Here is a 20,000-nt window from a genome sequence, read left to right as displayed (position 1 = left end):
AATGGAAATAACTGCCTTTGATAAGTGCAGTAGGAAGTTGGAATTTGGGCTTTTGTCTGAGGCTTAGGAGGGTGAACTGCAGTGTATACCTTGTAACCCAGGAGGTGGAGCTAATAGTTGCATTCTGGAAGGGAGAGAAAAATGTCCAGTCTGACTCTGATTTGTTACTGTTCTTAAGGAAAACCTCATGTGGGTGTCCCTTGGGGTGCTATTTCACCTATGTTGTTATTTGTGACTCTGAGAAGAAAAAGGGAGAAACTTTTATTTATTGGAATCTTCATTATCCACCGTGTAGTTTAAAATTCCACGTAGTTGCCCTGGAGTCAGATAGTTACCACTGACTGTGCAGTCAGGTGTGGCTCAGAGTGTCCCATTTTTCCCTTGCTGTTTACATGGTGGGGAGTCAGTAATTTAATGCCCTGAGTAGACCTAAATGTCAAGTATATCATCCCACATGTCATGGGTCAGGAGATGTTCTGGGTCTGCCTTTGTCTGTTTTATTACTGCCAGTGTCCCTCTGAAAAACTCCAGTGTTTTGTGTTCTGAGGTATACATGATAGCCAGAGCAGACCTGTCTGTCCGCTGGCGTCAGGCATGTTTCAGGCTCTCTTTGGAGGCTCTTTGCCCCTAATACTGAATCTTCAGCCCCTTCCTTAGAGGAGCAGGGTGTAGCCGCTGTCAGCTTTGTCCAGCCCTTCCTCCTGCATTTTACCATGAAAAATTTTGAATACACTGAAAGAACTTTATGGAAAAGTCCCCCACTCCAGCTGTGCTCATTTTACCCCATATCTATCTGCCCATCTCTTCATCCCTCTACCCATCCATCAGCCGACTTTATTTTTCTGATGTATTTCAGAGTAAATTAGATATTCGTTCACTTTGATCTAAACATTTCAGCTTACAAGTTTCTTCTGCTGTAAAATTTATATACAGTGAAATGTATACATCTTAAATGTACATGAGCTAAATTTTGACAGTTGTGTACACCTCTGCAACCTGAGCCCCTGCCAAGAACAAGAGCATTCCCATCGCTCAGGAAGTGACCTTCTGCCTCTTGCAAAGTCCCTCCTTGAAGCAACCGAGTTCTGATTTTTCCACTGTAGGTTAGTTCTGCCTGGATTAGTTCTGTGTGTTCTAGAACTTCATACAAATGGATTCATACAGTGTATGTCTTTTCATGCTAGGATCCCTTTATTCAGCAAGGTGTTTCAGAGGTTCATCTTTAATGTTGCATGTGTCAGTCACTGCTGAGTGACACCCTGTGTGTGCACATACCACAGCTTGTCTGCCATTCACCTGTTGTCAGATGTTTGGGTTCCTTCCAGTTTGGGTGGTTATGAAAAGCCACTGTGAACATTTTTGTGAATGAGTCATTGCATGGACACATGTTGTCATTACTAAGAATGGAATTGCCAAGTTCTACGGTAACTGTATTTAACTTTGTAAGATGCTGCTAGACTGAACCCCTCCTGCATTTCCTCCACCAGTTCTGTCACTGGGGGGTTGAAAGCTGAGTGTTTTGGTTTGCTTCTCCCCGTAGGTCTCTTAGACTTGGCATTGTGAACTTTTAGCTCCGTTCATAAGTACACACACTCCTAAGATCAGTAGGGCTTGTTGGAGTGACTCTTGATGCTTGGACCGCTGATGCATGTGCCGCTCTTTCTTGCTTTGAAGTCTGCTGTGTTAGATGTCAGCATTCACACCAGCTTGCTTATGCTGCATGGCTGCATGTGGTGTCTTCTAGCATGGCTGTAGCTTTGGGTTGAAACTGTATCTTTTATAAACTGCATATTGCTTATGTGGTTGTTATATCTTTCTTTTTTGGTGTAATTCCATCAATATATTTAATATAATTATTGATGCAGTTGTGTTTGTGTACCATTGTCCTGTTTGTCTTCTATTTCTGCTCTTTGTGCTTTTTTCCCAAGTCCCTCCTTTCTGTCTTCTTTGGGCTGAGCATTTTCAGTGTTCTTTGCTATTGCTCATGTTCTTTGGCTCTGTCTCCTCTGGGGGTTACAGTACGTGTCCACAACTTGTCTGGCTGCCATAAGTTACTTTCTTGTCTGTTGTAAGAATCTTTCAGCAGTATTGTCCGTTTAGACTTCCTCCTGTCATTCGCATGACTTTGGACACACATTTTATTTCTTGAAATATTGTAAATCCACTTGTTTTACAACAGTTGATTTTTTTATCTTTTATATTGAAATAAATTTAACAGAAAAGTTGCAGAAGTAGTACACATACATTTTCCACTCAGCACCCATACACTTTCCACTGAGATTCCTCAATTGTTAACATTCCTGAACCATTTAAGAATAAATTGCAGACACCATGCCCCGTGACCTTTTATCCTTAGTGTGTATTTCTAAGTATACTCCAACTTTACCTCAGCAATTAGAAAATTAAAAATCCAATATTACCTGTAATTCATGGGCCCCACTCAGACTGGTTGATGGATGCCAATCTGCCCTATTTTTTTGTGATGAGGACTTGCCAGTTTTCTGCAGCTGAAAGTTCTTATTTATTCCTCTTTTACTTGCATTATTAATCCTTTACCATCCTTATTTTCAAGCTCAAATTGTGCCAAGCTCGGTGAGTAGGAGACACTTTAAGCTGGCTCTGGTGTCTTTTTATTTTTGACTGTGGTAAAAAACAACAACAAAAACCCATAACGTACAATTTACCATCTTAACCATTTTCAAATGTACAGTTCAGTCATGCCAAGTACATTCACATTGTTTTGTGTCTGGTGTCTTTTGACAGCTCTTTTGATGTTCTTTGAGCTCTTGCTTACGTTTGCTAAAACATTCCAGGTACACCTGAGACTTTGCTGTCCCAGCCTTGAGCCAGACATTTGTCTGGGGAGCCCTGGTTGCTTGCATTGGCAGTGGTGTTTGGAAACCAAGGTCCGACCAGTGGACAAGCTCCTATCTGCTCAGGGGCTGCTGTTATGTCCAGGCCTTGTATTTCATCAGCCTGCTCTCTGACAGTGTTGTTCTAATACAAGCTACTCTTCTATTATGGAACCTCTTTTGGGGTCTTGGTTTTTTTTTTTTTTAATCATTCCCCCCATTATCAAGTCCCCACCACATACCCCATTACAGTCACTGTCCATCAGTATAGTAAGATGCTATAGAAGCACTGCTTGTCTTCTCTGTGCTATACTGCCTTCCCCGTGACCCCTGTTACATTATGAGTGCTAATCGTAATGCCCCTTATTCCCCTTATCCCTGCCTTGCCACCCACCCTCCCCAGTCCCTTTCCCTTTGGCAACTGTTAGTCCATTCTTGGGTTCTGTGATTCTGCTGCTGTTTTGTTCCTTCAGTTTTTGCTTTGTTCTTATGCTCCACAGATGAGTGAAATCATTTGGTACTTGTCTTTCTCCACCTGGCTTATTTCACTGAGCATAATAGCCTCTAGCTCCATCTATGTTGTTGCAAATGGTAGGATTTGTTTTCTTCTTATGACTGAATAATATTCTATTGTGTATATGTACCACATCTTCTTTATCCATTCATCTACTGAAGGACACTTAGGTTGCTTCCATTTCTTGGCTATTGTAAATAGTGCTGTGATAAACAGGGGTGCATATGTCTTTTTGAGACTGGGAGACTGCATTCTAAGGGTAAATTCCCAGGAGTGGAAGTCCTGGGTCAAATGCTATTTCTATTTGTAGTTTTTTGAGGAACCTCCATACTGCTTTCTACAATAGTTGAACTAGCTTACATTCCCACCCAGCAGTGTAGGAGGGTTCCCCTTTCTCCACATCCTTGCCAGCATTTGTTGTTCTTAGTCTTTTCAATGCTGGCCATCATAACAGGTGATATCTCACTGTGGTTTTAATTTGCATTTCCCTGATAATTAGCGATGTGGAGCATCTTTTCATGTGCCTGTTGGCCTTCTGAATTTCATCTTTGGAGAATTGTCTGTTTATATCCTCTACCCATTTTTTAATAGGGTTATTTGCTTTTTGGGTGTTGAGGCATATGACTTCTTTATATATTTTGGATGTTAACCCCTTGTCAGATATGTCATTTACAAATATATTCTCCCATACTGTAGAATGCCTTTTTGTTCTGCTGACAGTGTCCTTTGCTGTACAGAAGATTTTTAGTATGATGTAGTCCCATTTGTCCATTTTTTATTTTGTTTCCCTTGCCTGAGGAGAAGCATTCAGGAAAAAGTTGCTCGTGTTTATATTCAAGAGATTTTTGCCTATGTTTCTTTCTAAGAGTTTTATGGTTCCATAACTTTCATTCAGGTCTTTGATCCATTTTGAGTTTACTTTTGTGTATGGGGTTAGACAACAATCCAATTTCATTCTCTTCCATGTAACTGTTCAGTTTTGCCAACACCAGCTGTTGAAGAGGCTGTCATTTCCCCATTGTATATCCATGACTCCTTTATCATATATTAATTGACCATATATGCTTAGGTTTATATCTGAGCTCTCTAGTCTTTCCATTGGTCTGTGGGTCTGTTCTTGTGCCAGTACCAAATTGTCTTGATTACTGTGGCTTTGTAGTAGAGCTTGAAGTGAGGGAGCATAATTCCTCCCACTTTATTCTTCCTTCTCAGGGTTGCTTTGGCTATTTGGGGTCTTTTGTGGTTCCATATGAATTTTAGAACTATTTTCTCTAGTTTGTTGAAGAATGCTGTTGGTATTTTGATAGGGATTGCATTGAATCTGTAGATTGCTTTAGGCAGTATGGCCATTTTGACAATATTAATTCTTCCTATCCATGAGCACGGGACGTGTTTCTGTTTATTGGTATCTTCTTTAATTTCTCTCATGAGTGTCTTGTAGTTTTCAGGCTATAGGTCTTTCATGTCCTTGGTTAGGTTTATTCCTAGGTATTTTATTCTTTTTGATGGACTTGTGAATGGAATTGTTTTCCTAATTTCTCTTTCTGCTAGTTCATCATTAGTGCATAGGAGTGCAACAGATTTCTGTGTATTAATTTTGAATCCTGCAACCTTGCTGAATTCAGATATTAGATCTATTGGTTTTGGAGTGGATTCATTAGTTGTTTTTTTTTTCTGATATATTTTCTTTGTTGTTATCATTAATCTACAATTACATGAAGAACGTTATGTTTACTAGGCTCTCCCCTTCACCAAGTCTCCCCCACAAACCCCATTACAGTCACTGTCCATCAGCATGGCAAGACATTGTAGAGTCACTACTTGTCTTCACTGTGTTGCACAGCCCTCCCCTTTCTCCCACCCCCCACATTATACATACTAATCATACTACCCCCTTTCTTCTTCCCCGCCCTTATCCCTCCCTACGCTCCCGTTCTCCCCAGTCCCTTTCACCTTGGTAACTGTTACTCCATTCTTGGGTTCTGCGATTCTGCTGCTGTTTTGTTCCTTCAGTTTTTCTTTGTTCTTATACTCAACACATGAGTGAAATCATTTCGTATTATCTTTCTCCACTTGGCTTATTTCACTGAGCATAATACCCTCTAGCTCCATCCATGTTGTTGCAAATGGTAGGATTTGTTTTCTTCTTATGGCTGAATAATATTCCATTGTGTATATGTACCACATCTTCTTTATCCATTCATCTACTGATGGACACTTCGGTTGCTTCTGTTTCTTGGCTATTGTAAATAGTGCTGCGATAAAAATAGGGGTGCATCTGTCTTTTTCAAACTGGGCTGCTGCATTTTAGGGTAAATTCCTAGAAGTGAAATTCCTAGGTCAAATGGTATGTCTATTTTAAGCATTTTGAGGAACCTCCATACTGATTTCCACAGTGGCCAAACTAATTTACATTCCCACCAGCAGTGTAGGAGGGTTCCCCTTTGTCCACAGCCTCGCCAGAATTTGTTGTTGTTAGTCTTTTGGATGGTGGTGATCCTTACTGATGTGAGGTGTTCTTATTGTGGTTTTAATTTGCATTTCTCTGATAATTAGCAGTGTGGAACATCTTTTCATGTGTCTTTTGGCCATCTGAATTTCTTCTTTGGAGAACTGTCTGCTCATCTCCCCTGCCCAGTTTTTAATTGGATTATTTGTTTTCTTTGTTGAGGTGCATGAGCTCTTCATATATTTTTGATGTCAAGCCTTTATCAGATCTGTCATTTACGAATATATCCTCCCACACTGTAGGGTACCGTTTTGTTCTATTGATCGTGTCCTTTGCTGTACAGAAGCTTTTCAGCTTGATGTAGTCCCACTTGTTCATTTTTGCTTTTGTTTCCCTTGCCCGGGGAGATATGTTCATGAAGCAGTCACTCATGTTTATGTCCAAGAGATTTTTGCCTATGTTTTTTTCTATGAGTTTTATGGTTTCATGACTTACATTCAGGTCTTTGATCCATTTTGAGTTTAGACTTTTGTGTATGGGGTTAGACAGTGATCCAGTTTCATTCGCTTACATGTAGCTGTTCAGTTTTGCCTGCACTGTCTGTTGAAGAGACTGTCATTTCCCCATTGTATGTCCATGGCTGCTTTATCATATATTTGACCATGTATGTTTGAGTTAATGTCTGGAGTCTCTAATCTGTTCCAGTGGTCTGTGGCTCTGTTCTTGTGCCAGTACCAAATTGTGTTGATTGCTGTGGCTTTGTAGTGGAGCTTGAAAGTGGGGAGTGAGATCCCCCCTACTTTATTTTTCTTTCTTAGGATTGCTCTGGCTATTTGGGGTCTTTGGTGTTTCCATATGAATTTTGAACTATTTGTTCCAGTTCGTTGAAGAATGTTGTTGGTAATTTGATAGGGATTGCATCTAATCTGTATATTGCTGTGGGCAGGATGGCCATTTTGATTATATTAATTCTTACTAGCCAAGAGCATGGGATGAGTTTCCATTTGTTAGTGTCCTCTTTAATTTCTCTTAAGAGTGTCTTGTAGTTTTCAGGGTATAGGTCTTTCACTTCCTTGGTTAGGTTTATTCCTAAGTATTTTATTCTTTTTGATGCAATTGTGAATGGAATTGTTTTCCTGATTTCTCTTTCTATTAGTTCATTGTTAGTGTATAGGAAAGCCACAGATTTCTGTGTGTTAATTTTGTATCCTGCAACTATGCTGAATTCCGATATCAGTTTTAGTAGTTTTGGGGTGGAGTCTTTAGGGTTTTTTTATGTACAATATCATATCATCTGCAAATAGTGACAGTTCAACTTCTTATTTACCAATCTGGATTCCTTGTATTTCTTTGTTTTGTCTAATTGCTGTGCCTAGGACCTCCAGTACGACGATGAATAACAGTGGGGAGAGTGGGCATCCCTGTCTTGTTCCCAATCTCAGAGGAAAAGCTTTCAGCCTCTCGCTGTTCAGTATGTTAGCTGTGGGTTTATCATATATGACCTTTATTATGTTGAGGTACTTCCCCTCTGTGCCCATTTTGTTGAGAGTTTTTATCATGAATGGATGTTGAATTTTGTCGAATGCTTTTTTAGCATCTATGGAGATGATCATGTGGTTTTTGTCCTTTTTGTTGTTGTGGTGGATGATGTTGATGGATTTTTAAATGTTGTACCCTCCTTGCATCCCTGGGATGAATCCCACTTTGTCATGGTGTATGATCCTCTTGATGTATTTTTGAATTCTGTTTTCTAATGTTTTGTTGAGTATTTTTGCTTCTATGTTCATCAGGAATATTGGTCTGTAGTTTTCTTTTTTGGTGGGGTCTTTGCCTGGTTTTTGTATGAGGGTGATGTTGGCTTCATAGAATAAGTTTGGGAGTATTCCCTCCTCTTCTATTTTTTGGAAAACTTTAAGGAGAATGAGTATTATGTCTTCTCTGTATGTCTGATAAAATTCTGAGGTAAATCCATCTGGCCCGGGGGTTTTGTTCTTGGGTAGTTTTTTGATTACTGCTTCAATTTCTTTGCTCATAATTGGTTTGTTTAACTTTTGTGTTTCTTCCTTGGTCAGTCTTGGAAGGTTGTATTTTTCTAGGAAGTTGTCCATTTCTTCTAGGTTTTCCAGCCTGTTAGCATATAGGTTTTCCTAGTAGTCTTTAATAATTCTTTGTATTTCTGTGGACTCTGTTGTGATTTTTCCATTCTCGTTTCTGATTCTGTTGATGTGTGCTGATTCTCTTTTTCTCTTAATAAGTTTGGCTAGAGGCTTATCTATTTTATTTATTTTCTCATAGAACCAGCTCTTGGTTTCATTGATTTTTTTCTATTGTTTTATTCTTTTCAATTTTGTTTATTTCTTCTCTGATCTTTATTATGTCCCCCTTTCTGCTGACTTTAGGCCTCATTTGTTCTTTTTCCAGTTTTGATAATTGTGATGTTAGACTATTCATTTGGGATTTGTTCTTCTTTCTTTAAGTATGCCTGGATTGCTATATACTTTCCTCTTAAGAGTGCTTTCACTGAGTCCCACAGAAGTTGGGCCTTTGTGTTCTTGTTGTCATTTGTTTCCATATATTGCTGGATCTCCATTTTAATTTGTTTGTTGATCCATTGATTGTTTAGGAGCATGTTGTGAAGCCTCCATGCATTTGTGAGCCTTTTTGTTTTCTTTGTACAATTTATTTCTAGTTTTATACAGTTGTGATCTGAAAAGTTGGTTGGTGGAATTTCAATCTTTTTGAATTTACTGAGGGTCTTTTTGTGACCTAGTATGTGGTCTATTCTGGAGAATGTTCCATATGCACTTGAGAAGAATGTGTATCCTGTTGCTTTTGGATGTAGAGTTCTATAGATGTCTATTTAGGTCCATCTGTTCTTGTGTGTTGTTCAGTGCCTCCGTGTCCTTACTTATTTTCTGTCCAGTGAATCTATCCTTTGGGGTGAGTGATGTGTTAAAGTCTCCTAAAATGAATGCATTGCATTCTATTTCCTCCTTTAATTCTGTTAGTATTTGTTTCACATATGCTGGTGCTCCTGTGTGTTGGGTACATATATATTTATAATGGTTATATCCTCTTGTTGGACTGAGCCCTTTATCATTATGTAATATCCTTCTTTATCTCTTGTTACTTTCTTTGTTTTGAAGTCTATTTTGTCTGATACTGCAACACTTGCTTTTTTCTCCCTGTTGTTTGCATGAAATATCTTTTTCCTTCCCTTGACTTTTATTCTGTGTATGTCTTTGGGTTTGAGGTGAGTTTCTTGTAAGCAACATATAGATGGGTCTTGCTTTTTCATTCATTTTATTACTCTGTGTCTTTTGATTGGTGCATTCAGTCCATTTACATTTAGGGTGACTATTGAAAGATATGTACTTATTGCCATTGCAGGCTTTAGATTCGTGGTTACCAAAGGTTCAAGCTTAGCTTCTTTACTACTTTTCTGTCTAACTTAACTTGCTTATTGAGCTGTTATAAATGCTGTCTGGTGATTCTTTATTTCTCTCCCTTCTTATTCCTCCTCCTGCATTCTTTATATGTTGGTTGTTTTATTCTGTGCTCTTTTGTGTTTCCTTTAACTGCTTTTGTGGGTAGTTGATATTATTTTTTGCCTTTAGTTAGTATTTGCTTGGTCTGCTTTCTTTGCTGTGATATTGTTTTCTGTGGTGACATCTATTTAGTCTTAGGAGTGCTCCCATCTAGAGCAATCCCTCTAAAATACCCTGTAGAGGTGGTAACAGGAGACAAATTCCCTCAACTTTTGCTTATCTGGGAATTGTTTAATCCCTCCTTCATATTTAAATGATAATCATGCTGGATACAGTATTCTTGGTTCAAGGCCCTTCTGTTTCATTGCATTAAATATATCATGCCATTCTCTTCTGGCCTGTAAGGTTTCTCTGTTGAGAAGTCTGACGATAGCCTGATGGGTTTTCCTTTGTAGGTGACCTTTTTCCTCTCTCTAGCTGCCTTTAAAACTCTGTCCTTGTCCTTGATCTTTGCCATTTTAATTATTATGTGTCTTGCTGTTGTCCTCCTTGGGTCCCTTCTTTTCGGAGTTCTGTGTACTTCCATGGTCTGATTAATTATTTCCTCCGCCAATTTGGGGAAGTTTTCAGCAATTATTTCTTCAAAGACACTTTCTATCCCTTTTTCTCTCTCTTCTTCTTCTTGTACCCCTATGATGCGGATATTTATCCTTTTGGATTAGTCACACAGTTCTCTTAATTTTGTTTCATTCCTTGAGATCCTTTTTTCTCTGTCTGCATCAGCTTCTATGCGTTCCTCTTCTCTGGTTTCTATTCCATCAGTGGCCTCTTGCATCGTATCCATTCTGCTTATTAATCCTTCCAGAGATTGTTTCATTTCTGTAATCTCCCTCTGGATTTCATCCCTTAGCTCTTGCATATTTCTCTGCATCTCCATCAACATACTTATGACCTTTATTTTGAATTCTTTTTCAGGAAGATTTGTTAGGTCTATCTCCTTCTCAGGGGTTGACTCTTTGATTTTGTTCTGTATCAAATTCTGCCTTTTCATGGCTATAGAGATAGTTGTGCGAGGCTGGTGCGTTTGTCAGCTGGGGGAATGTCCCTTCTTGCTGGTTTGTGGCCTTCCTCTCCTGGGAGAAAAGTGACCTTGAGCGACTTGTGCTGGGCAGCTACGTGCAGACAGGGCCTGTGATTCTTGCCTGGCCGCTGTGGAGTTTAGGTCCACGGTTGCTGTGGGTATGGCCTGCCTTAGGCTGCTGCTCCAATATAGCGGAGCTGCATTGGAGGGGAAACGGCCAGGAGGCTGTTTATTTCCATGAGGGGTCTCCGAGCTGTGCTGCTGCCCAGGGGGTTAGGGCGCCCGGAGTTCCCCGGGGTTCCCTACCATTGGGCTAAGTGTCCTGGGATGCTTCCGTCCTGTTGTAGGGTCACTGTCCCTTTAAGACTTTAAAAAAGCACTCGCTTTTCTTTGTCCCAGGGGTGGCGGCTGTGGGGACCCACTCATAGGTCTTACTGTCCTGTTTCCCTATTTTCCAGCACACCACGCATTGTGTGTCTGTGCTCTGGTGTGGATGGCTAGGGCTGGGTGCAGCAGTCCTGGGTTCCCACTCCCTCCCCGCTCCAACTCCTTTCCTCCTGCTGGGAGGTGGGGTGAGGGGCGCTCGGGTTCCCCCAGGCTGCGGCTTGTATCTTACCCCCTTCGTGAGGCGCTGGGTTCTCGCAGGTGTGGATGTAGTCTGGCTGTTGTCCTGTGTCTTCTGGTCTCTCTTTTAGGAAGAGTTGTATTTGTTGTATTTTCAAAAATATATATGGTTTTGGGAGGAGATTTCCACTGTTCTACTCAGGCCGCCTTCTTGGCTCCGCCTCCTCTTTAGGTTGTTTTTTATGTACAATATCATGTCATCTGCAAGCAGAGACAGTTTGACTTCTTCCTTACCAATCTAGATGCCTTTTATTTCTTTGTGTTGTCTGATTGCCATGGATAGGACCTCCAGAACTATTTTGAATAAAAGTGGGGAGAGTGGGCATCCTTGTCTTGTTCCTGATCTTAAAGGAAAAGTTTTGAGCTCCTCGCTGTTAAGTATAATGTTGGCTGTGGGTTTGTCATATATGGCCTTTATTATTTTGAGGTACTTGCCCTCTATACCCATTTTGTTGAGAGTTTTTACCATGAATGGATGTTAAATTTTGTCGAATGGTTTTTCAGCATCTATGGAGATGATCATGTTGTTTTTATCCTTTTTGTTGATGTGTGGTGGATGATGTTAATGGATTTTCGAATGTTGTACCATCCTTGCATCCCTGAGATGAATCCCACTTGATCATGATCTTTTTGATGTATTTTTGAATTTGGTTTGCTAATTTTGTCATGTATTTTTGCATCTATATTCATCAGGGAAATTGATATGTAATTTTCTTTTTTTGTGGTATGTTTGCCTGGTTTTGGTATTAGAGTGATGTTGGCCTTGTAGAATGAGTTGGGGAGTATTTCCTCCTCTTCTACTTTTGGAAAACTTTAATGAGGATGGGTATTAGGTCTTTACTAAATGTTTGATAAAGTTCAGCAGTCAAACCATCTGGTGCAGGGGTTTTGTTCTTAGGTAGTTTTTTGATTACCGATTCAATTTCCTTGCTGGTAATTGGTCTATTCAGATTCTCTGTTTCTTCCTGGGTAAGCCTTGTAAGGTTGTATTTTTCTAGAAAGTTGTCCATTTCTTCTTGGTTATCCAGTTTGTTAGCATATAATTTTTCAGAGTGTTCTTTCATAATTCTTTGTATTTCTGTGGTGTTCATAGTGATTTTTCCTTTCTCATTTGTGATTCTGTTTATATGTGTAGACTCTCTTTTTTCTCTTTATAAGTCTGGCTCAGTGTTTATTTGGTTTATTTTCTCGAAGAACCAGCTCCTGCTTTCATTGATTTTTTCTATTGTTTTATTCTCAATTTTATTTATTTCTTCTCTAATCTTTACTATGTCCCTCCTTTTACTGACTTTGGGACTCATTTTGTTCTTCCTTGTCTACTTTTGTTTACTGTGAGTTTGGACTATCAATTTGGGATTGTTCTTCTTTCCTGAGGTAGGCCTGTATTGCAATATACTTTCCTCTTAGCATGGCCTTTGCTGTATCCCACAGATTTTGTGTTGTTGACTTATTGTTTTCATTTGTCTCCATATATTACTTGATCTCCGTTTTAATTTGGTCCTTGATCCATTGGTTATTTAGGAGCATGTTATGAATCCTCCATGTGTTTGTGGGATTTTTCATTTTCTTTGTGTAATTTATTTCTAGTTTCATACCTTTGTGATCTGAGAAGCTGGTTGGTACAATTTCAATCTTTTTGAATTTACTGATGCTCTTTTTGTGGCCTAGTACATGATCTTTTCTTGAAAATGTTCCATGTGCACTTGAGAAGAATGTGTATCCTGTTGCTTTTAGTTGAAGTGTTCTGTAGATGTCCATTAGGTCCATCTGTTTTAATATGTTGTTCAGTGCTTCTGTCTCTTTGCTTATTTTCTGTCTGGTTGATCTGTCCTTCGGAGTGAGGGGTATGTTGAAGTCTCCTAAAATGAATGCATTGCATTCTGTTACCCCCTTTAATTCTGTTAGTAGTTGTTTTACATATGTAGGTGATCCTGTGTTGAGTGCATAGATATTTTTAATAATTATATCCTCTTGTTGGACTGACCCTTTTATCATTATGTAATGTACTGCTTTGTCCCCTGTTACTTTCTTTGTTTTGAAGTCTATTTTGTCTAATATGAGTACTGCAACACCTTCTTTTTTTCTCCCTGTTGGTTGCATGAAATATCTTTTTCCGTACCTTTACTTTTGGTCTTTGTGTGTCTTTGGGTGTGAAGTGAGTATCTTGTAGGCAGCATATAGATGGGTCTTGTTTTTTTATCCATTCAGTGACTTTATGTCTTTTGGTTGTTGAATTCAGACCATGTACATTTAGGTTGATAATTGATAGGTATGTACTTATTGCCATTGCAGGCTTTAGATTCGTGGTTACCAAAGGTTCAAGGCTAATTCCCTTACTATCTAACAGTCTTATTTAACTCACTTTGCATGCCATTACAAACACAATCTAAATGTTCTTTTTTTCCCTTCTTTTTCTTCCTCCTCCATTCTTTATATGTTAGGTATCATATTCTGTACTCTTTGTCCATCCTTTGATTGACTTTAGGGGTAGTTGATTTAATTTTGCATCTGCTTAGTAATTAATTGTTCCTCTTTGCTGTGGTTTTATTTCCCCTGGTGACATCTATTTAGCCTTAGGAATACTGCCATCTATAGCAGTTCCTGCAAAATGCACTGTGGAGGTGGTTTATGGGAGGTTAATTCTCTCAGCTTTTGCTTATCTAAAAATTGTTTCATCCCTCCTTCAAATTAAATGATATCCTTGCTGGGTAGAACATTCTTGGTTCAAGGCCTTTCTGCTTCATTGCATTAAATATATCATGCTGCTCCCTTCTGGCCTGTAAGGTGTCTGTTGAGAAATCTGATGATAACCTGATGGGTAGTTTTCCTTTGCATGTGATCTTTTTTCTCTCTCTAGCTGCTTTTGAAAGTCTGTCTTTATCCTGATCTTGGCCATTTAAATTATTATATGTCTTGATATTGTCTTCTTTGGGTCCCTTGTGTTGGGAGATCTGTGCACCTCCGTGGCCAGAGTGAATCTCCTTCCCCAGATTGGGGAAGTTTTCAGCAATTACCTCCTCAATGACACTTTCTATCCCTTTTTCTCTCTTTTCTTCTGGTACCCCTATAATGCTAATATTGTTCCAATTGTACTCGTCACACAGTTCTCTCAATGTTCTTTCATTCTTAGAGATCCTTTTTTCTCTCTGTGCCTCAGCTTCTTTGTATTCCTCTTCTCTAATTTCTATTCCATTTACTGTCTCTCTTCTACCACATCGAATCTGCTTTTAAATCCTTCCATTGTATGTTTCATTTCAGATGTGGAATGTCTTAATGAATCTCTATTTTAAATTTGTCCCTTAGTTCTTGAATATTTTTCTTAAACATCCTTCATGAGCATGTTTATGATTTTTATTTTGAACTCTCTTTCAGGGTGATTGGTGAGTTCAGTTTCATTTGGCCCTTTTTCTGGGGTTTGTGAGAGTTTGGTTTGAACCAGGTTCCTTTGACTTTTCATATTTCTGTGTGGCGCTCTCTTGTGCCCAGAAGCTCTAGTCTCTGGAGCTGCTCAGCCCCTGGATTGAGGTTGGGGGTCGCAGGGGAGTGGTGCTGGTGCCTAGGGGAGGAGAGAGCTGTTTCCTGATTCTCGGCTGCAGTGCCTGTCTCCAGTGTCAGAGCCAGTGGGCTGAGCACACAGGTGTAAGCCTCTGTGCTTTGTGTGTCTAGCTGTTGTAGGTGGGGCGTCCCTCTGGCTGGCCTGATACCAGCACAGTGATGGCTGGTTTGCGAGCTGGTGCCGGCAGGCCAGGAGGAAGGCACAGGCAGGCTGTGGATGTTTAGGTTGTCATTTCACTCTGACAAAACAATGGTAGCCTTCCTGACCTTTTCCATGTGTATAAATGTGTCTACAGGACTTGTTCCTGAACTTGTAATTGTCAGGCAAGTCAGTGCCCATTGTGACTCAAGGAGATGTTTGTGGGCTGTTCGCCACAGCAGTTGTACTGGCTTCCATTCTTAGCAATAGGGCTTATTCTAACATCCCCTCACATAGCACATTGCCCAGCTGTCACCTATTTGGCACTCTGATAGATGAAAATGGTATTTTCTAATTTGAGTTTTATTTTCCAAAGTGAACTTAAAAGTTTTTTTTCTTACTAAAAAATACGTTTACATCTCAGAAAAAAATTAGCAAAATACATTCAAGGAAAAATAACAGGAAAAATTCTCACCACTAGAAACAACTATTGTTAAAGCTTTGCAGACTGCTTTCATGTGTGTACACTTTGCTGGGTTTGCACACACAGCTGTGTTTCTTTGGTATCATTTATTTCAAACACTTGCCTAGTACCCACTGGGGTACAGTACTTTCTGGGGAGCTGTCGCTGCCTTCCCAAATCTCCCTCACCATCTGGTGAGGTTGAGAGACCCAGTGCTGTTAGAAGGGTCAGAGGGCAGTGAGCCAGAACGTGCACGGTGCAAAGGGACTGGTTCTCTGATTCGCCTCCTACCCTGTGGCATCCTAACACCACGTCATGTGGCCCTGTTGTTGCTCCTGCTGGGCTGCTCCTTGCTGACCAGCCCAGGTTTCTGGAGCACCGTCAGGAGGCAGAGGATTCCTTGGAGGTGCCTGTCAGGAATGGAGTTATTTAGCCTGGGAGGAAGTTGTGGAGTCATGGTAACTGGTTATGGATCTGTCTTCAAAAAAGATTCTTTAGTGTTTGAATACTTGTTATGAAGAAACATCTGTGGACCCTGTTTCTGGGGTGACCCTACTGTGTCTACATAAAATACTCTCCTAAATTTGCTCCCAAGCTGACGTTTTGTGGTAACTACCAGAGGCAGATAAACCCATGCCAGTGCATCTTCTTAGTTGTGCTTTATCACCTGGTGTATGCAGGAATGAAGTCATCCCACATCCATGAATTTCTCAGAGTACCAGATGCCCACTTGGGAGACCTGCATTTCCAGAGCTCTTCCTGCATGTCTGGATGCTACACATTGTAAGAAACTGGAAGTTGGCGCCCCAGTGCCACATCCATTTTGAGGAGGGGCATGATTTGAGCTCTCCAGAAAAGGGCCTGGAAACCTGTGCCTGCCTGTGTGTGCCCTTGAACGCCACCTTCAGTGGATCAATGTCACCTTCTGGTCGTCCCCCCACCCCCATTTTTTCTTCCTCTTTCGGATCTCATATATGGGGGCTAAGTTGATGGCATGTATGATTGGTCCCTGCCAGGCCTCTTAGGGTCTGTTTTTCTCATTGACTCAGTTACCTGCTCATTTTCTTTGATTCCCTACCCTCAGTCCTCTTTCATGTCCCTCCTTCATTGGTAACCATGGTAACTTGTTTACTGTGAGTCCTTTAATATATGTGTGTTCTTGTAAAATGTGTGTTGTTTTGATGCAAGTTTTAAAAATCTTTTTATTTTCATGTACCAAACTTAAGAAAAATTGCAAGACTGTCACAAGGTTGTGTCCACTACAGAAGCAGTGTTGTGTGGCACTGCCCCCCCTTACCTTCAGCAGCTGTGCAGTGTCCACATCAGCAGTGTGTCACTTGTGTTGCTTCTGTCACATTCCTGACTGCCTCTCACTGGGGTTGTGGATGGTTTTTAGAAGATTCTCATTTCAACCACACTGGCCCCGTTAGTAGCCCATCATCATGGGCTGGGCTCTTAGTGGAACTGCTCAAGGCCTCCCTAGAGGCAGTGCATACTTTGGATGCCTGCTTGGGCCATGTGAAGATTTTTTTATTTAATTGAGGTTTCATTGATACACAATCTTACACTGGTTTCAAGTGTACAACACAGTGGGTCACCAGTCACTCATATTATTAAATCCTCACCCCCACTAGTACAATTACTACCTGTCAGCATAGGAAGATGTTACAGAACCATTCATTGTATTCTCCATGCTGTACTACCATCCCCATGACCAACTTATATTATGATTGAGAATTTTTGTGCTCCTTTATCGCCCTCCCCACTCATCCCATTCTTCCCCCATGGTAACCACCATGCACTTCTCAGTGTCTGTGAGTCTACTGCTGTTTTGTTCATTTTGTTTTGTTCTGTTTTTAGATTCCACATGTAAGTGAAATCACATGGTATTTGCTATCTCCACCTGTCTTATTTCACTGAGCACAATACCCTCTAGCTCCATCCATGTCCGAAATAGCAGGGTTTCTTTGTTTTTAAAGGCTGAATAATGTTCCATTGTGTCTGTGTACCACATCTTCTTTATCCGTTCATCTACTAATGGACACTTAGGTTGCTTCCATATCTTGGCAGGCCATGTAAAGATTTGATGCGTGGCTAGGTTAACATCCACCTCACAGGAAGAACCCTGGACAGCTGCCCCTTGGTGATTGTGTCCAGGGCACTGGGCTGTGGGAAATTCACAGTTGCTAACAAGGACACCTGTAGGCTTTCACAGTTGTGGCCCTCAGAGGTGAGGTGGGCTTTACTATCCAGGACCTGGGTCCAGTCTGCTGGGTGAGGCCCTACCTAGTAATGTAAGAATAGAGTGGACCTTGCCTCCACCTGGTCCAGGCAGACACAGACCTGTTATGGAGCTTCCGGGTTACCCCTGAGGTGGAGGCCCTCATTCCATCTCCTAGTGGGCATTTCTTGGGGGTTCTTGACTTAGAGTAATGCAGTGTGGAGAAGTGTCAGAATTGGAGTCTGACATCAGTGTACCTTCTGAGGGTGCTCCTCCCCTGCCCCCAATAACCCTCCAGCCCACCAGGCTGGTCCTGTGTACTGTCGGAGCTCTGGCCCTAATGAAGAGAAGACCTGTGTACAGTTGCCGCCCCTCCATCCCCCCATTCCCTCTGAGGGCAACTCTCCCTCTCCCCATTCCCTCTGAGGGTACCTCTCCCTCCCCCCATTCCCTCTGAGGATATCAGCCATCTCAGCTGTGCATTTGGTAGGCCTGGCTATACAGGGTCCTCTGTACTGGCTGTGGGGCCTCCTGGCGGCACCCCCACAGCTCTGCTCCTGGTGATATGCACTGATGAAAGCAGTAAGTGTGGCCAAAACACAAAGCACAATCAGCATTCAGGTTGACTCAGGAGCATGTGGCCCTGGACTTTGCTGTCAGCCTGTGGAACCGCCAGCCACCCCAGTCCCCCATCTCAGGCTGCACTCTGGTCCCGGCTGCCATTCCCCCTTCTGCCTGCTCAATAACTCTCCAACTTGCCAGGCTGGTCCTGTGTACTGTCGGAGCTCTGGCTCCTGATGAAGAGAAGACCTGTGTACAGATACCATACATGCTTGAGGGCTATAAAGCCTGCAGAAATATCCAAGCTCTCTGAGAGAAAATCCTGAAAAACATAGATGTGGAATTGCAGAAATGGAAGACACCTTGTTTTGGGTGGGACAGTGGCCCTATGACTGTCCATTTTCTCTGAGTTAATTTATAATGTGATCCCAATAAAAATACCATTGGGCTTTTTTCTGGAAGTAGACCCTTTGACTGAAAGCTCATCTGTATTACAAACCATCGAGAGCAGTCAGAAGACCTCTGAGCAGAAGATCCAAGAGCCTTTGTGATCGTTGCACAGCATATCACATGAGTGAAATAAAGCCTGGAGACCAAACCCTCAGTCTGCAGAAACTGCAGGGGTGGACATCCAGACACAGCCTGCCAGAGCCACAGTGTGGAATGTTCTTCAGGTCCCCGTCTTGTGTGCACCTCAGGGAGCAGCCAGGGTGGAGTGCTGCCGAGGCCAGTGCCATGCTCTGTGGACCTCCTTGAACCTCATCAAGATTTTGATTTGAACAAACTAAGAAACTTGGAAGTCTGCTGGCAGAAATTGAGCACCCATTGGATATTTGAATTGTTAAACTCGCTGTTGAATTTTTAAGTAAAATCATGTAATGTGGTTATGTTTTTTAAGGGGCCTTACCTCATTGAGACCATGTTGTAAAATGAACTGGTGATGACTGGGGCGCATTTCCTAGTGTTGCTGGGTTTAAGTGCATCGAAAGGCGACCTGGCCACATTGTGCTTACTCTGTACATAACTCAGACATATGCTAAATCTTCTGTGTTCGGAATAAGCATCCTGTTTTAAAGGCCATAACATCAGCCACTATAACACCCCAAACCAAAGTCTACATAGGAAATGGTAGGAGTGCATTTCAGGGAGCTGGGTGGTCAGACCCCTGAGCCTGGCTGTGTGGGCAGAGCCCACAGGGGCTCCCTCATCACGTCACTTCCCTGGGGACCATGGCCTAGAGGAGTAGGTGCTACATGGGATGGCCTCACTGCCCTCCTCTGCAGATGAGGGCTGGGGAGGCAATTGCTGAGAACATCTGTGACATGGTTAGCATGGTGCCGCCCAGTCTGCTGCCTGCTGCCCATTGCTGCTGGTCACTGTCAGTGAGAGTGATCGCGAGACTGAGGTAGGCTGCACTTCAGCTCCAGAATTAGAAACGGGCAGAGCTGTGCATCTGTTTGCCCCTTCCTCGGGTTTCCCAGGACCTTGAACAGGTGAGAAGCCCTCCCTTCCATGTCTGGTTCAGCCCTGCAACCTCCAGGGGACACTGGGCTCTTCCTCCGAAGGGTCCTTGTAGGCTTGAGAAATGCTATGTTTTTCCCAGACTGCCTACAGCCGCTGAGGGTCCCTGCCTTTGGCCACTGGCAGATGCTGGAGGCGAGGTGACAGAGGGCTCCAGTCCGATGTTTCACCTGTCTCCGCTCAGATGTATGTGCAGTGTTTCATCCGGGAGGTGACTGCTGGGTCTTTCTCCCATGGTGGTCGTGCAACCACCAGTCAGATGCTGCTCTGCCTCTGTCTACCACTTGCCCTACTTTTGTCAGTTTTGCCAGTTATTTTTCAAAAAATCTTCTTAGGGTCAGAAGTAGTGTTTTATTTCTGGCATCTTGCTACTGGGTTTTGATTCAGTGGGAAATCTGTGTTCCCTTCCTAGCTGTAAGTGTGTGTGTACAGGGGACTAGCACTGCCCCTTCCTAGTGTGGCCTCCTTGTAGACACAGCAGGAGTCACTGCTGTTGCCCAGACCTTCTGCCCAGTGTGAAACTGTCCAAACT

At 41.9% G+C, this 20,000-nt stretch overlaps 1 protein-coding gene across 3 annotated transcripts in view; it reads left to right on the top strand.

The window, feature by feature from the left end:
- CCM2 (CCM2 scaffold protein) overlaps nucleotides 1–20,000 on the top strand; it is a 141,407-nt gene that overhangs the window by 5,497 nt on the left and 115,910 nt on the right. The gene's annotated exons all lie outside the window — the stretch shown is intronic.

The sequence above is a fragment of the Manis javanica genome, chromosome 6 (genome assembly GCF_040802235.1).
Source record: "Manis javanica isolate MJ-LG chromosome 6, MJ_LKY, whole genome shotgun sequence".
NCBI lineage: Eukaryota > Metazoa > Chordata > Mammalia > Pholidota > Manidae > Manis > Manis javanica.
This window is presented reverse-complemented; position numbering and strand designations above follow the sequence as displayed.